Here is a 17765-nt window from a genome sequence, read left to right as displayed (position 1 = left end):
AAAGGCTGTGTATTCATGTATTATTCTTATTCTACTAAATGTTCTACACATTCTTATTCTACTACATAAAAGCTTGTTATAAATAAAACAGGAATACATAAACAATCTAATAAATTACTGAACTGATCCAAATCCACTGTCCTTGCTTTTATTTGCTAACCTGTATATCTGTATACACATGTCTGTGTACGCTGTTTAATTTACTCCAAAGTTATTTAGTTATATGCAATCATATTTTGAATAATGGCTGAGAAATGAAATTACTTAAAAGTCTCTCCCCTATCAATATTTATCACTGAACAAATACTTGGGTGTTTTACATTACAGAACAACAGATTTTCTCGAAAAAGATACATGTGCCCGTTTGATACTTCAAGTGAGAAAAAATACTTTCATCATTAGCTAATTTTCACCATGGATAAATTTTTTTAAGCTACTTTAAAAACTTTTTATTACTAATACTTACTTTAAAATGAACACTGCTATAAAAGATAAGAAAAAAACATTTAACTGTGCTCAGCAAGTAACAATGGTATGTATATCATTTTATAAGAAATTGTTTGGTGCATGCTATTCTATAGTGGAAAAGATTTGATATCTGGGTTGATCTTTACAATATGGTAACTGGTAGTTTGGCGACGTTTTGGAGGCGATAAAGGTTACTACCTGGGACTTTGGTAATAATGTGAGCAGTACTCAGTTCCGATTACGCATTATTTTGCGTGAGGGAAATGAGAGATCATGGGATATGTCATGTGATATTAATGGACGAATTACGGTTCTTTAATCGGAAAAGGGGGGAAATCAGGAAAAAATGTGGAAATTTTGTATTTAGCTTTATACTGTGTTGTGTGAAACGGTGTTGTTTAATTTTTGGATCCCATGGCCCTAACTAAAGTTAATTCGAAATGGGTATTTAGGCATTGTGATAAAGAGAAGTTTGCTTTTTATTTAGCGGAGGAAGTATGGAGGAAAAATTCGCAGAAAAAATCTTTCAATAATTTTATTGAATGAATTAGAAAAGTGTATCCGCCACGTAATCAAGATTCTGAAGAAGATTAGGTAAGTTAGTATTTTTAATTATTTGAGGATATTACTTTTATGCATTGTTCTAAATGTAAGGTGGAAAGGAATTTGGTATTACTGGGAAAATTGTTATTAGCAATGATTTAGTTTAAAGTAATTAGGATTGTAAGGTAATTTTTATTAATTTAATGTATGTGCTCATTTATATTTTAAGTAGTGTTTTTGAATTTAATTATATTTTAATGAAATGATAGTTATTTTGTGAATTTAATGTTTGTAGGAATTTGGTATACGTTTAAGTTGAAATAAACGTGCATGGAAATAATTTAAATATTTGATACTAAGTATTTGTAATGCTTGCGGTATGAATTCGTTGGTGACGTGTATAATGTAATAGATGATTTAGAGGCAAAAGTTTTTGGATATTTTATTTATTTTATATGTGGAAATGTTCATATTTGTAAAGGGTAAATACTTTTCCGCGATCAGGTAATTTCATATATGTTCTTTTTACCGGGTTTAAAGATTGAGAAAATTGTCATGTATTTTCGTGAAATTTTTCTAATTTATGAGAAAAAAGCAGTGTACATGGATATAGTGAAGAGTGTGCGCAATGCCATTTTTGTGCAATTCTGGGATGTTTTTTTAAGTAAAAATAAGTCGACGTGTACATGGTTTAGTGATATTTTAATTAAATGATAGTTATTTTGTGAATTTTATGTTTGTAGGAATTTGGTATACGTTTAAGTTGAAATAAACGTGCATGGAAATAATTTAAATATTTGATATTAAGTATTTGTAATGCTTGCGGTATGAATTCGTTGGTGACGTGTATAATGTAATAGATGATTTAGAGGTAAAAGTTTTTGGATATTTTATTTATTTTATATGTGGAAATGTTCATATTTGTAAAGGGTAAATACTTTTTCGCGATCAGGTAATTTCATATATGTTCTTTTTACCGGGTTTAAAGATTGAGAAAATTGTCATGTATTTTCGTGAAATTTTTCTAATTTATGAGAAAAAAGCAGTGTACATGGATATAGTGAAGAGTGTGCGCAATGCCATTTTTGTGCAATTCTGGGATGTTTTTTTAAGTAAAAATAAGTCAGCGTGTACATGGTTTATGTGTATGTGTTATTTTGAAAAACGCGTAAGGAGTATGGTATTGTGCACTTTTTCCCAATTTTGCAGTGAATATTTGTCATGATTAAGCAGTTTTGTTTGATAAAATTTCTAGCATAAGTGTAATTCAGCTAGTAGATTGTTGGAAGAAGTGTTCAGTAGATAAGAAGAAAAGAAACATGTCTTTACTTCGTGAAGACAAAATGGCGGCGGAAAAAAAAATAGATGGTTGCTGTAGGAGAGTTGGTTGCCAAATTTTCGCCAAAAAATCGCCAAGTTACCATAATGTAAAGATCAACCGATATCTGTAATACTTTTTATACTATTACTCATACTAGATCATCATACCTATTTTCTGAATTGGAAATTTTTTATGCTAACTATCCTGAACCACTGTAAACAGTTCTAAATAGTTTAACAGGAAATGACTCACACACAGAAATTTCAACATTACTAGAATATGAAATTCAAAGTTCATCATTAACGTTAAAATAATTAACTTTTATATGTGTCATTCTATAAATTTTCATTTAAATCATTGCTAACATAAACTGAAACACAATTTAAATTTCTGCAGGTAAAACATGCATGAAAGCATAATTGTATATGTATATTAATAATATTTAAGAGATTAATGAGCTATAATGATTTATACTTCAATACACTAATATGCATGTTTACTTTCGAAGAATACACATACACGTTTATATGTATGATACACGAGAAAGAAATTTTGCATATATAAAGAAAACTTTTCTTACGAGAAAAAATTTAATCAGTTTTTTTTTTTTTTTTTTTTTTTTTTTTTTTTAATGCTTAGAACGCACGTTCATATGATGTCCCACTTTCTTTCCAATTCGAAATACGCGAATCCACCCTCTTCGTTTTGCTATCTCGTTCGATATTTTTCGAACCAAGAATGCGATAGAAGCATAACTCAGGTTCCTTGCAAGCTCGTGATTTACACTGATGTACACAACAAAACATGCGGTCTGTACTTCTTTTTAAGTTATACATATGCCCACAACAATAAAAAATAAAACGTTTAATTACTTTTCGATCACAACACGCTTCACAAACTAGGTAGCATTGTCAAACGTAAATACCGAGCTTTAATGTTTCCACCTTTTAGCCACTAGATGGCGTATCAGAGCGCTGGAATCGCGGATTGCTTATAAGGAAAATATTTCTGCTTCTGCTGTCTCTCAGTATGATTGTAATTTACCTCCATCTGATCTTTCTCATGCTTCAGAAAGAAATGCTGTTAATTTTATTCAGTTTAGCAATAAAATCGTACATGATCAACACCGACTCTACTACAAGCCAGATGGCGGTTTTGTGACGTCACAAGTTGTGGTCATCGGGGATTTGATGCGTCGTCCGTTGTAACGAACGAAGCGTGCTTGTTGCTATCGCTATTTTACAGTGTCCTTTTGTTGGCATATTTGTTGGTCGATTCCGACTTAATGTTGACAAATATGGGTGGATGTGTTGCATCAAATTGTTCCAATCATTCAAAAAATAAGTTTAGGACGTTTCGCCAAAAATGAAGAAAATGGATAATTAATTCTCGTCAAAATCAATGGATTCCGGTCTCAAAAGCATGTTTTTGAGGTAAGTTCAGCTTCGAATTTTCTCATAGAATGTTAGAATAAATTACTCTTCGTATTTCTTTAAAACGTGCATTTTCGTTTAACTATCATTTATTAATGATCAAATGATTTTATAAATACAAAATAAACTGCGAAATGTGTGTGTGTTTGTGCAGTAAATTATAGCCGATACTGTTTGTGATGTTTCTTTTATTATCGCTTGTAAAATTGTACACTACATTTCATGTAAATTTTGTGCTTGGTTAGAAATGTGATATGACTTTTCGTGTTTCAATTTTACTCTACGATTGGTAATTTAAAGTCGCATGCTATATTTTGATGTATTGTCACCAAACCTGTTGGTTTGCACCTTTGTTAAAAATTGGATACATAGTTATGATCTAAATTATAAATTATTTAGGTTTTGCGTTATATTAAGATAAATAAATTGTGTATTTGTCTAGGCATTTTGAAGAAGTATTAATTTAAATATTCTATGCATCATTTTGATCCTATTATCATGCTTTTATGTTATAGTAAACCTTCATGTTGTATTTCTAACTATAGTTACTTTAAATTTATTTTCAATGTGTGAACAGGAAATATGTTTTAATTAGCAGTATTAATTAATTAATTTTGCAAATTTAGGGGGGATTTAAAAGTCCTCCTGAAATTTTTAAATTATGCTTTCTATGTGAAAAAATAATTCAAAATTTTCAAGACAAAATAATATGTGGAAATATAACTATGGACGAAGAATTTATAAATATGCAAAATCAGATGAGGTATATATTCCCTCCTGTTACAATATCAAAACAAAGATCATAAAATGTTTGACTGCACATGGATTTTTTTTTTTTTTTTTTTTTTTCAAGAAGCTTATTCAAAATAAAAAGCAGCATGAGGAAAGTTTTGAAGCTCCTGCTTTTAAAAGGAAGAAACTAAATTAGAATCTGAATCGACAGTTTAAGAAGTTTTTACTGTTCAGTTCTGCCTGTGAAAAAGTACATTAGTTATTGCTGAAAAATTGTTGCTTATCTCTTAGAACAATAGTTATACCCACAAGTAGCTGAATGGTTAAGATTACTGAATGCTAAGAGTACATTTTTTGTTCTTTTTCTGAACATGCTGTCTGCATGGTTGGTTTTTTTTTTAAGTTTTTTTTTTTACGTATAAAGTGAATACAAGCCAGTTCTCATTAGAAAGTCCTTCACCATGAGCAGATAGTACTTTTGAGCTTTGTGATAGTCAACTAACCAAACTGTTATGAATATTAGATAATAAGCTTAACATTGGTGAAGATCTTTCTCGTAAATTTGACATGGAATATCTCTTGGTCTGCTAAATCAAATTTACTTTTGTGTGACCTTAAATCAGAGGCACCAATCGTGAATCTGTTTTGGCGTGTTTTAAGAATTATAAATGAAAAATTTATTGCTACTGTGGAAGAATGCTCAACTAATGTTTACCTTACTAATCAATTCTTATAGTATTGTAATGGCTTGCTCTGTTGCAAATTTTTTGCTAACCAGAAACTTTCAGTACTGCATTTCCTTTAATTGTGTTTTTGTTTATGCCCTTTCAGTTATAATTCTTATAATCATAGGGATAATGAAAGTATTTAATTACTTTATATTTAAGAAATAATTAAGTTTTTTTATTTATGGTAATATTTTGCACAGATTATAAAGTACACATTTCACAAAAGAGCATATATTTTCGGGAATATTGTTTAAAGTAAAAATGATATCAGCTTTTAAACATTATATATATATATATTAAGAAAATAAAATCAGGCTCTAGTGTAGAATTGGGTGCCCCTTTGATTAGCGACATTTTTTTTTTATTATTATTTTTATTTTGGCAATGAAACCTCGCTTCAGGTTACCATGATAGGTTTAACTTTGTTTTAGCTTCCTTATTTAAATGAAAATAGATTGATGTGTACATGGACAAATTTAAGGCAGTGCGCAATGCCTAGTTTGTGCAATTCTAGGATGCTTTTTTAAGTGAAAACATATCGATGTGTACATGGACACAGAGTTCGTGCAATTCTTTTTTTTCCTTTTACTTATTACATGCTCCGCCTTTAGGCACTACAGGAAAAGGAGGAATGCCCCGTGGAGGTCTTGCTAAAATCCTAGTATACGGTGCAGCCTTGGTGCAATTTTGAAAATTATCGCCAACATCAAAATGACCTGTTTAACTACTCATCGTATACGTCCCGTTTACTGCTCATCATAAAGTGGGCAAAAGTAGCCAAATCCCTTGTGCACCACATACTAGGATTAAACTTTTAAAATCCTAGTATACGGTGCAGCCTTGGTGCGATTTTGAAACTTATCGCCAACACCAAAAATGACCCAAAGAATGTCTATGTATATACTATACACTATATACATAGTATATGCTATGTATAACTATATATATTCCTTGAATGACGCGTTTACTACTCATCATATATGTCCCGTTTTTACTGCTCATCATAAAGTCGCCAAAAGTAGCCAAATCCTGTGTGCACCGGATACTAGGATTAAACCGAGGTCTTTTTAAGGTAAACTGGCTCATATGCTCATATCCAAGTTACACATGGGGAAAGCCACGAAAACGCCCATGCAGCCAGCCCATTTGCCGGGATTCGAACCCTGGACCGAACTACCAGTGTTCAGCGGCTTTTACCGCTTTCCCACTGGTGGGCTTGTGCGATTCTTTGACTTCTTATTTTGGTTTTGTATAGCGGCCATTTTGAAATTGTGCCTTCCTGACGCCAATCTTGGTGTCAAAAAAGAATCGCCAAAATACATGGGACACCCAATTGTAAACTTTTACCTATTACACTACTCATCATGACACCAAATTTTTTAAAATGAATTTAGATCAGTAAAATATTCAAGACTATGCAAATTGTAAACAAAAACCAATGCACATATAAAGAATTCTTTATTTGATTGCAGTCTTAATGTGACATGTCAGAACACTTTTCATATTTCACATTTTATTTATTCATTAAAAATTATTATGCATTCAAGTTTGTTTTCATTTTAAACTTAGTTTTGAAAAGGCATAATAAATTATTTTCCAGAATATAATATCTGTTGTAATGTTCATAGATGGATTTATATTAAAATATAAAATTTTATTTGTTAGAAAATAATACAAATTTTCATAAATTCAACTGCTAAAGAAAAATACACAACAGTACATTTATAACAAATTTTATTACAGCATCTTTACACATATCATTATAACTGAAATCCAACACAATTTATTCTGTGTTGACACAAAAGAAATACAATGCAAGAATATAAAACTCGATCATTATAAGAAATGAACATTCATAATATGAATCATTTATTATCTTCATAATAAATGGTTTTCTCTCCTTTTAATGCAATATTCAGGTATAGAATCCAGTACAGTTCTGTTATGGGGAAGCCATCAGCAAATTTTTTGCTAAACTCACGAAGAGACTGGTTCATATGAAGTCGCCAATGTTTACTTCTAAAGTCATTAGAATGTTAACTTTTTTAAGAAAATGTAAAAGAATGTCTTTTCAAAATTGGCAATGAGAATGCAAATTCCAAAGATGTAATGGTCACTTGTATTTCAATCAACAGGCCTTCAACACAAGTTTCCCATATTCTATTATAAAATCTCTGGTTTCAATGATAAATGTAAGAGAATACATGTCAATATAGAATAATGACAATACACCAATGGCATTTTAGGGGAAAAAAAAAAGTTTGCTTATTATCAATAATTAAATTTACAGTTATATGAAATAAAATAAACATACCCATTACATGCATCACAAGGTAATTTGATTAAGAAATATTTTTCCATTCTTATAATACTCAGTTTCATAATATCCACAATTATCTGGGACATTTTTTTACTTCTTCAGCACATAAAGCTCTTGCAATAATCAAAGATCTTTCCATCTATTTTATAATACTGACGATTTGTTACACAAGACACCACACTGATAAGCACAAATGTATATTACCAAATGAAGAGTTTTTGTTGAAAATAAGGAGGATGAATTATTCCAATACTTATATTTGGAATTAAATCATGCACACAATCAAGTTCTAGATATTCCTTTGTTAATCATTTTCTTTATCATTCAGGACTGATCGATATTCTTGAACAGAGTGGTGTGACAATGGATATTGCACATATTTTTTAGTCCACAAAGCACCAATTCTTAACTTCAATAAACTAAGATATATCCTATGCATTTTTACACCTGAAAGCCATTTCATGATAAAAACACTCCTTTCTTCGTTATGAATACCTGAAACAAAGAAAGAAAAAACAGAACAAATTTATTTTTTAGTCTTTAAAATCATATATCATATAACTATTATACAGGTGAAATGTTATAAAGACCTATGTATGTAACTTTGCAAAGACTTATAAATTAATATCATAATATATTTATAGAGCTTGGGTCAAAATTATTATTATGAAATATAATTATTGCTGTATGTCTCTTTTTCTTTTTAATAAACAACAAGGTGTTAGCCGAGGTTTCCAAGCCTCGTTACCAAAGTGTACGTGGTAGAGCCTTATCATGTCAGGAAAAGTACAATGACAGAAAAGGATACCGGACGTCCCTTGCAGTCACACTTCATCATTCTTTATTTAATTATTTCAATAACTTTTCAAACTTTTAGTCTGTTTGCTTATTTTTCATGTTCCAAAACGAAAAGTCCCTAGGCCATTTCCAAGTCGTTTTCCAGTAGAAGCAGTCCGGCTAATTCTATCTTTGGATTTCTTAACAGTGAGATTTTTTATGGGGTGGGGTAGTTAGCCCCACACCCAACCCCCAACCTGGAGGACCAGTTCCCTGATATAATCCCCAGGGGCAGGGTGCCCGGCTATACCCCCAGACGCTGGGTACCCATTTTAATCGCCTTTTACGACATGTATGAGCTACATTGGGACTATTCTTTCACACCCGGTCACCACACGGGTATATTAGTAGATTGATTTGTGCTTATTCACTGTGAATAATGTGAAGAGCAAATATTACTTGAGCTGAACATGTAGTACTATCCAGAAAGAGTCCATACAATTATTGCATAAATAGAAATATTAGAGTTAGATTGTGCAGAAAGAAGACATTATGGAATTTGTCTTTTTTCTACACTACTACACTATGCCATGTAATATGTTCTTTCTACACTACTACACGATGACTACACTATGCCATGTAATTGCAGGATACAAAATCTTAAATAATGATGAACATTTTAAGAAACACAGTTGAAATACAAAATAGAAACTTTGGGAACTTGAGAAGTAACTGAGTATAAAGAAAATTTTAAATAATATAAAATCTTCAGTAATACCAAAAACTTGGTTAAATAACTAAATAAGCAAAGAATAATATCTACAAGTCCAGAATAAAATATGATATTTAGCATTTAAATGTATAATAAATATGCTTCTTAAATCTCAGCTGCTCAGCAACGATGACACGTAGATATTTAGCAAAGGCGCTTGTAAATACAATATAGAAATTTCAGGACCTTGAGAAGTAACTTAGTATAAAGCAAATTAAAAATTATATAAAATCTTGAGTAATATTAAAAACTTGGTTAAATAAGCAAAGAATAATATATACAAGTCCAAAATAAATTTTGGCATAAAGCAATTTAAATGTATAACAAACATGCTTCTTAAATCTCAGCTGCTCACCAAAGATGACACGTAGATATTTAGTAAAGATGCAGTTTGAGAGAACTTTAAAAATTACTTTTAAAGACAGCATCAATGTTACCTTGCAAGTGTCTTTTTTTTTCTTTATTGGACTTAATATCATCATTTTTCCTATTGCAAAGATTCTTGAGCATGATATTTGTTGATATCCAAATTATCAGTTTGCTTATACTTTCACTTGTATGACCATTATCACAAATAATATCATCAAAGAGCATTTCTTTTAATTCTAAAATTTTAAAAGTCAAATTTGCAACAATTTTCCTCTGATTTTGTTCCAACAAAAAATCTTCATATTCTTCACTACACAGCTTATTTACAATTAAATAATTATACATAATTATATTTACAATAAATGGTTTTGGCCACCTGAGTCCACCACAATCAAGATTCTTTATAAGATCATACGTTTGATCATGATTAACTGTGGAATTTATTGTGATGTTTTGTTTGCAGGTACAGCATTTCACTTTCTTTAAAACTGCAGGACAACAGTAACCACCCAAATAAGTCAGAACTGGCAGATGGCTACTAATGCCCTTCACATCACTCTCCGTAATATTTAATGATGGGTAATATACTGTATTATCTAATTCTATAATATCATGAAGATTATCATCATATTCAAATGATGTTAAAGGGACAGTAGTATTTTTAATAATCAATTCTAACTTAATACTTGATTGTATTCTTAATTTTTTTTTTTCACATTCTAATAACTGTCTCATAGAAATATGATACTGAGAACCAGAAAGTTGTCTGTATTTACCAAACCGGGCTTCAAGAGCATCAGTCTGAATTTTTCCTGGAAGTATATATTTCATTCCAAGCTCTTCAACACAATATCTAGTCAACTCGAGTATACCATAAGTAGTTTGTTTGAGAGCTGCATGAGTTTCTTTTGTAAGCATGCCTGTTGAACATTTCATTGATTCCCATGCATCTAACCAGTTAAGAAACTGATTGAGGAAAACAACTTTTGAATCAGAATCATCTGCTGTTAATGGCTTCATAAATTCACTCTTTTGATGTATACCTTTAAACATAGTTTTAACATTCATAATATCCCACCATTTGCAAATTATGGATATAAACTCAGATGTATCTGAATAGTGTGGTATTTCATGCAAAGGACCCAAATGAATCAGACCTTCAATAGTAAATTTATTGAAAATCTTAAGAACCAGTTTAATGTTTTGTTTCTCTAAATTAGAAGGTGAAAGACTTTTTAGAGTTAAACCATTAGAAAATGTAATCAGTTGGTCATTTTCAATTTCATGTAGCTTTCTCAAAGACATAAACAAAGCAGTTTTGAAGTGCTTCTTTGAAAGATCTTCAATATTTGGAAAAAACATACATGTACCAGGATTTTTCTGGTTCAGCCAATTGTTCCTTATATTTTTAAATAAATGAACTGCATCTATTATGTAGAAAAGAGGCCTATTCCTATTCATTGGACGTTTGTAAACAAATGAATTACGTGGTGGATTTGAAAACAAACTCATGGCTTTTCTATTTATTGCATTGTTGTCTGTAATAACACAAATAACAATAATTCCCGTATTTTCAAGACCTCTAATCACTTTTTTAATTACATAATGTAATGTTTCAAAATTTATTGTGTTAACAGGCATAATATGTACTACCTCTTTGAATGAAGATTCCAAACTGGATATCATAAAAGCAAATGCACTGGTTGCCGGACTGGAACAATCAAATGCAGCCCCAACGACAGAGCCTCCTTTGTAATCAAAATATGGCTGAACATAAATTTCATCTACCAAAAGAATCACTTTTCTTTCTCGATCCTCAAGGAAAGTTACACGATTTTTTATATATATTTATAAAAATTTTCATCAATAGTTTCATTACATGGTGGCAATACTAAATTGCTACAAATTTTTTTTAAAGTCGAAGGATGAGGCATAATAATACTGCCACTATCCCTTAAAAATTTATATGCATGTGGTGATATAGTATTTAACAAGCATGCTAACACTAGTACATCAGGATTGTATCTAAAATTATTTTTAGGGCAAAGTAAAAGATTCATCTGGTCTTGCAAAAATTTAATAATGCTCTCATTTTTGTCGTTAGAGATAGTTTGCAGTAATTCATTAATTATATCAATTGTTATGGTTAATTTTGAATTTAACTCTTTGGTTTGAAGATTAGCCAATTTATCTAAAACATTCCTAATTTCATTAAAATTTGTAACTTTATGTGGGAATGTGTAAGGAGATAATTGCATAATAGATTTTTCTTTAATAAATACAGACATTTCTTGATTGTCATTCACAACTACAGAATAATCAATTGATGGCCCAGGACTAAAAACAATATGAATAAAGCAAACAGTTGAGGTATCTGGAACTGTGTATACATGCCAAAATGCTGATATTCCATAGCGATCAATACATGACAAAATATCATTAGAACAATTAATTTTCAAATCATTATTATACATTTCATATTCTTTAAGGCTTTCACGCAATGCTTTCTGTAAATTATGGCACTCGCGGGCAGTTTTTTTTGCATCAGGATCTTCTCGTACAATGGTGCTACTTTTTGAACTGTATACAGATGGATAGTCCTTAAATATTGATGGCACTGTATTTTCTTTTAATCTACACACCTGAAGTGGAGCAGAAATTAAAATTCCATTTTTAGAATCAAATGCTGAAGCTTCAACTTTAAAATCACTTTCCTTGAAATGCAATTCACAAACCTTTAGAGAAAATTTAAAAAAAAAAAAAAAAAAAAAAAAACATTATGTTAATAGTAATAGTTTAAAAATCAGAGGGTTCATTCTGAGCATTTGTAGTAAAGAATATTCATTTCACAGATAGAACCAGAGAATATTTGCAGTGATTAAAGCTATATTTCAATCATTTATTTCTGCATATCCTGGTTTATGTAACAAAATATTATCATTTAAAAATTTCTGAATGAACCCTTATATGTAATTAGAATCTACACTATTAATTAATAACTCTACCTTACTTACCTATGAACTCTTTTTGGGTGAAAAGTCTTTCCGTTGGATTGCAGAAAGCCACTCTCTCTTCAAATCTTCATTTTTAGGAAAGGAGAATACAGACACTTTTGGTCCTGTCGGGTAGTTTCCCTTACATAATGGGACACAGCATCTACCCGGCATTTTAATAACTGAAATGTTTTTATTTAAATTAATATATAAAAGGGAGTAAATAGTTATGTATAAAATATAAATTAATTATTTTTAAATATAAAAGGGAGTAAATAGTTATATTGTATAGCTAATGGCATGTAAAATTTTAAGAATAAGCTGTGTTAGCTTATATTATAACATCAAATTTATACAGGTCCATAAAAAAATGTTTTATTCTGAAACAGATCAGGTAATATAATTATGCAAAGCCCGTTTATTCTACGATGTGCTGACACAACATTATTCAAAAAGAAATTATACATAGCACAGCAGCCTTGTCTCTACCAGAAATAACACATGTATACTAGAACATACGCCTAAAAACGTTGATATAATTAGAAATATTTTACAGAATTAGAATACTTTACAGAAGTAAAGTAATGTATTCTTACCTCTCTAAAATAAATCCAACCTTAAAACCATAAAAAAATCAAAGTATTCTGCTTCAGCGTTCGCACAACGTCAGAAGCTTCAGCAATCAGCAAAGAGCCAGGTAGTCTGCATGCGTTCCGAAGTTTATTATGACCAGAAGTCGTGACGTCACACGAATTTTCGAACCGCGCGCTTAGGCTTGAAGTAGAGTCGGTGTTGACATGATTCGCCTGTAACTTGCTATACTGATGGCAAGGTTTGTCTGGCATTTGTTGTCTTCAAAAATGGTCTTGAATTTCAGCACTTTCAATTTAGAATTAGAGAAGAATGTACCGTTTTTATAGCTGAACTTTTGTGCTTAAACTTCGCCATTAAATGGGTCTCTGAACAAATACTGCTGTTTCAGACTATCTCATTTGTACTGATTCCCTTTCATCCTTGGAGATCTTAAAATGTATTTCTTCTAATAATATCATTATCGAGATTCAAAAAGAACTGAAAAACCTAAAAGATAAAAATATTTCGGTTGCATTTTCATTGGTTCGTGGTCATACAGGTGTTGTTGGGAACGAACAAGTCGATTTCCTGGCTAAGGCGGCGACTAAGCGGGAAATTGACACTTTTGTCAATCGCTAATTCCTTTTATAAGAAGGTCATGTATGAAAGTATTGTGGAATCGTGGAACCACGAATTCATTAATTCAAATAAAGGGAGTTTAACTAAGAGATTTTTTCCCTTCTATTACGATGAGATTGTCATGTCATCACTTCTTCACAAACTATAAATTAACTCAATTTCTTACTGGCCATGGAAATTTCAAAAGTTATTTGAACAGATTTAAGTTGAGCGCCGAGTCTGTCTGTAATTATAGCCTCGATGGAGAGGAGAATGTTGAACATGTGCTTCTTCTACACTGGTGTGCAAAAATTAAGGAAGAGACGGTTTTTTCAATATAACTTTGTACAAAAGCTTTCCAAATCAACACATTTAATACCGTAAGATCCCCAATACGTAAGGACATGAGTAATGTAAGCAACACTTACTAAAAGAGAAATCAGAGGGATAAAAAGAAGCTTTATTGAAAAAGTAGCATGGAGCGACTGAAAAAGCGACTGAAGGCCGAAACATCCCTGTGATGGGTGTCCAGCAAGAAACATCTGGTCTTTAATAGGGGATATGATCTCCCCTGACTGCTAGGCAGGTTTCACAGCTTCTGCCCATGCTAAGAATGAGGGTGTCAATGAGTTGTTGAGGCATTGCTGCCCATTCGTCTTGCAGCGCCAATCGAAGCTCTGGAATCGTTACTGGTGGTAAGGTACGAGCTGCCAAGCGTCTGCCTAGAAAATCCCATATATGCTCGATGGGATTGAGATCCGGAGATCGTGCCGGCCAATCCGTACGTTCAATATCCTCACTCTCTAAGAGCTGTTCGGCAGCTACTGTGCGATGACATGGTACATTGTCGTCCATGAAAAGGAACTGCGGACCCATAGCGCCTCTGAAAAGACGCACATATGGAAGAATCTCGTTACAATAACGGGTCCCGTTGACTGAACCTGCGTCGAAGATGTGAAGATCTGTACGACTACCAAGCATGATGCCTCCCCAAACGAGAACACCGCCACCTCCATACCTGCCCCTTTCAATGATGTTCGAGGGATGATTGCGGCTTCCCCGCTCTCTCCAGATGAGTATGCGATGAGAATCGCTACTCAGACTGAATCTGCTCTTATCTGTAAAGAGTACTCGTCCCCATTCATTGTCTCTCCAATTCCGGTGTTCCCGGCACCACAGAGAACGCCTTCTCCGATGGGCAGGCGTTAGAGGTACGCACCGTACAGGGCGTCGTGCAAACAGACCCCACCGTGCAGTCTTCTGGCCACGGTAAAACGCGATATCGGTCGTCCAGTCGCCTGTGTCGTGTGTCTAGCGATTTCTCCCGCTGTCTGCCGCCTCTTTCTTATGGCCTGTAAGGCAATATACCGGTCATCTGCGGGTGTGGTTCCTCATGGACGACCACTACTAAACCCCCCGGATAGCTGTTCCTGTAGTTTGAAATTGTCTCCAAAGTCATGAAACGATGCTGTGAGCAATTTCGAACTCTGCAGCCACACTTGTCACACTGCGGCCTTCCTCCAACTTCCCAATGATTCGACCTCGGGTAAAAGCATCCAGATGTCGTCTAACAGATTGATTATTTGCCATTTCTCGCTGAGGCAGCAACTCGGTGTGATTTTAACTGCTATACGGTGTGCAATCTCTTTGCCAGAAATACTGATCTTGCACCGACAACATGCTTTATACTACTCAGACACTCCCCCATTACGTCTACCTGCATATCTGCGCATGTGCTACCGTACATCACCTTACTTAATCTCCTTATTGGTCTTTCTGTCCGCTCTGCCTCTTCGTTCAGCTGATATGCTAATTTTTCGACTTCGTCCTTAATTTTTGCACACCAGTATATGTCTTAAATATCAGAACGAAAGAAAAGTCTTGAAACTGGAACTGAAAAAATTTAATATTACCTGGCCTCCAGAATTTTACCAATTTATTTCCGAGAGAAGTGCTTTTAACACTTTTTACTTTTTGTCAATTCATTGTGAAACTTTGTAATCATCTTTAATTTTATTTAAGTTTTTTTCTTCTGTTTATTTTGCATTGTGTTTCATACTTACTTCTGTAAGCCCCATGTGATACTATGTGGTACATGGGGAACTTATTGTGTTTCTTTAATAAAAATAAAAAAAAAAAAGCTATTGCTTTTAAATAATTTAGTTCTTGATCAAGGGATAGTTTGGAGGAGGAAACTTGAAGAGCACGGAAAACATAGGTATAAAATGAAGCTAACTTTTGATTAGTCGGATGATACGATTTGAAGTGTGGTGAAAGGCGAAAAGATGAAGGTTTACGCTAAACCGTAGTACTGAAGTTGGATATGTTACGTGTGACCAGAATGTCGAGAAACGGAAGAGAATTGCAAGTCTCAAGTTCAAAAGTGAACTGAATAGCAGGATCAATGGAATTCATTGTTGAAAGAACTTTCTTTAAATCATCTTTATTACCCTCAAACAGAGTAAAAGTATCATCTACTTAGCGGAATCATATCGGGAAGTTTAAAGTATCAAACAATTTTGATTCATAATAATGCATGTAGATATCAGCCAAGATGGGACTGAGGGGGTTCCCATGCCTAATCCCTCAGTTTGCTTGTAATATTTATTTTGGAAAACAAAATACGTTTGTTTCAAACAGAGTTAAGTGAGGAAAATAAGATCATCAAATTCAATGCAAGAGAAATGAAAGTCGCGAAGTCTGGTTTCTAAACATCTTAATACATCCTCCACTGGAACATTCGTGAATAATAATTTTACATCAAAAGAAACCATGAGTAAATTTCTAGGAGAAATGTTTTTAAACTTTTTTACAAACTATATCGAATTTTTTGTGGTGTAAATGTTATTGTCTAATAGAGTTGAAAATCTAGAAACTAAATATTTAGCTAACGGATACGAGGCAGTACCTAAATTTGATACAATAGGGCGGAAAGGAATACCACTTTTATGAATTCTGCGAAGAGCATATAATCTGGCACAATTCGCTATAGAATAATAAATAATATAGAATCTAAAAAAATATCCAGCCCTGAAAGCTTGCAATAGCTTTATAATTATTTGGAACGCTAATTATGCTTGATAACTATACTAAATTGTTCAAAATCAATCTCAATTTCAAAAATAAAAATATGTAGAAATTCTAATTTGTGAAATGAGGCGCTACAACCAACTTTTTCTTGACAATTATACAAACTACAATAGGCAACCACTGTTAAATTTCTGCAAGTCGTCCCTACTCCTCCGGATGTAATCAAGGTGACTGCCGGGAACGCGTCAGACGAGGGAGGAAACCCATTTGGGTTGGTCTATTTCTTATAAGGTCCATGGGCCACGTTTGTCGCCCTTTGAAATGATAATATCCTAGTTAGAATGAATTTCGTTCATTGTAGCTCTTTCACTCGCGGTTAGATTTGGTTTATTGAATTTCACATTATGAGCGATAAGATGCCTAATCATTTCTTTCTGTGAATCTGAAACTTTACTGAACTTGAAAGCATTTTCGATAGGAGCCAAAATCTTTGGAATTGAGGGTTTACAGGTTTGTGAAAAGTTAAAATTATATTTTAGAATTCTCTCTTGTTCTTCTGATAAATTAACGTTAGAAATATTAACTATTGGGTTAATGTTTACAATGGGAAGATTTTTCGAACTACTTGAACTGGAAAACTGTGAAAGAAGTTTCCCGAATTTAACTGCAAGGGTGTTTTTATGACGGTTAACTGCATTCTCCGTTCTAGACCAAGACTTTTGTTCAAGGGCAGTGAATTTTGGATATGAATTAGCGAGTTCCAGATAAAGCTTATAGAGCTCATGTTCAATTTTGAATAACTGTTGACGTGCATCCCTTATGATGGACCGAAGTAAGGCAAACTTAGAGTTTAACAGAATTCGTGAAATGCTGCTGGAAGGATTTTGATTAGATTTGATTTGAATGAAATCGTGGATCAATTTTTGACATTTACGCTTAAGTAAAAAGTCAAAATGATTCAGGAATTTTTGTCATTTCAGGCGCAATTTATTGAAACGATTAACGGATGAAGGCATATAAACAATGCAGAAAAATCAAATCAAATTAACCAACCAACAATAAAGCATGCACAAAACAGCAGAAAAATT

The 17765-nt window shown here is 32.6% G+C and overlaps 1 long non-coding RNA gene across 1 annotated transcript; it reads right to left on the bottom strand.

The window, feature by feature from the left end:
• Nucleotides 1-6942: 6942 nt before the first annotated feature.
• LOC118186121 (uncharacterized) lies at nt 6943-13206 on the bottom strand. Its single transcript, XR_015042690.1, has 3 exons — nt 13053-13206; nt 12478-12638; nt 6943-8040 (listed from the first exon to the last, which is right to left on the bottom strand). It is a non-coding gene; the product is annotated as an uncharacterized LOC118186121 (long non-coding RNA).
• Nucleotides 13207-17765: the final 4559 nt, after the last annotated feature.

Source organism: Stegodyphus dumicola, chromosome 8, assembly GCF_044657685.1.
Source record: "Stegodyphus dumicola isolate Sdum_Otavi_A_Nest chromosome 8, ASM4465768v1".
In the NCBI taxonomy this organism is placed as follows: Eukaryota; Metazoa; Arthropoda; class Arachnida; order Araneae; family Eresidae; genus Stegodyphus; species Stegodyphus dumicola.
This window is presented reverse-complemented; position numbering and strand designations above follow the sequence as displayed.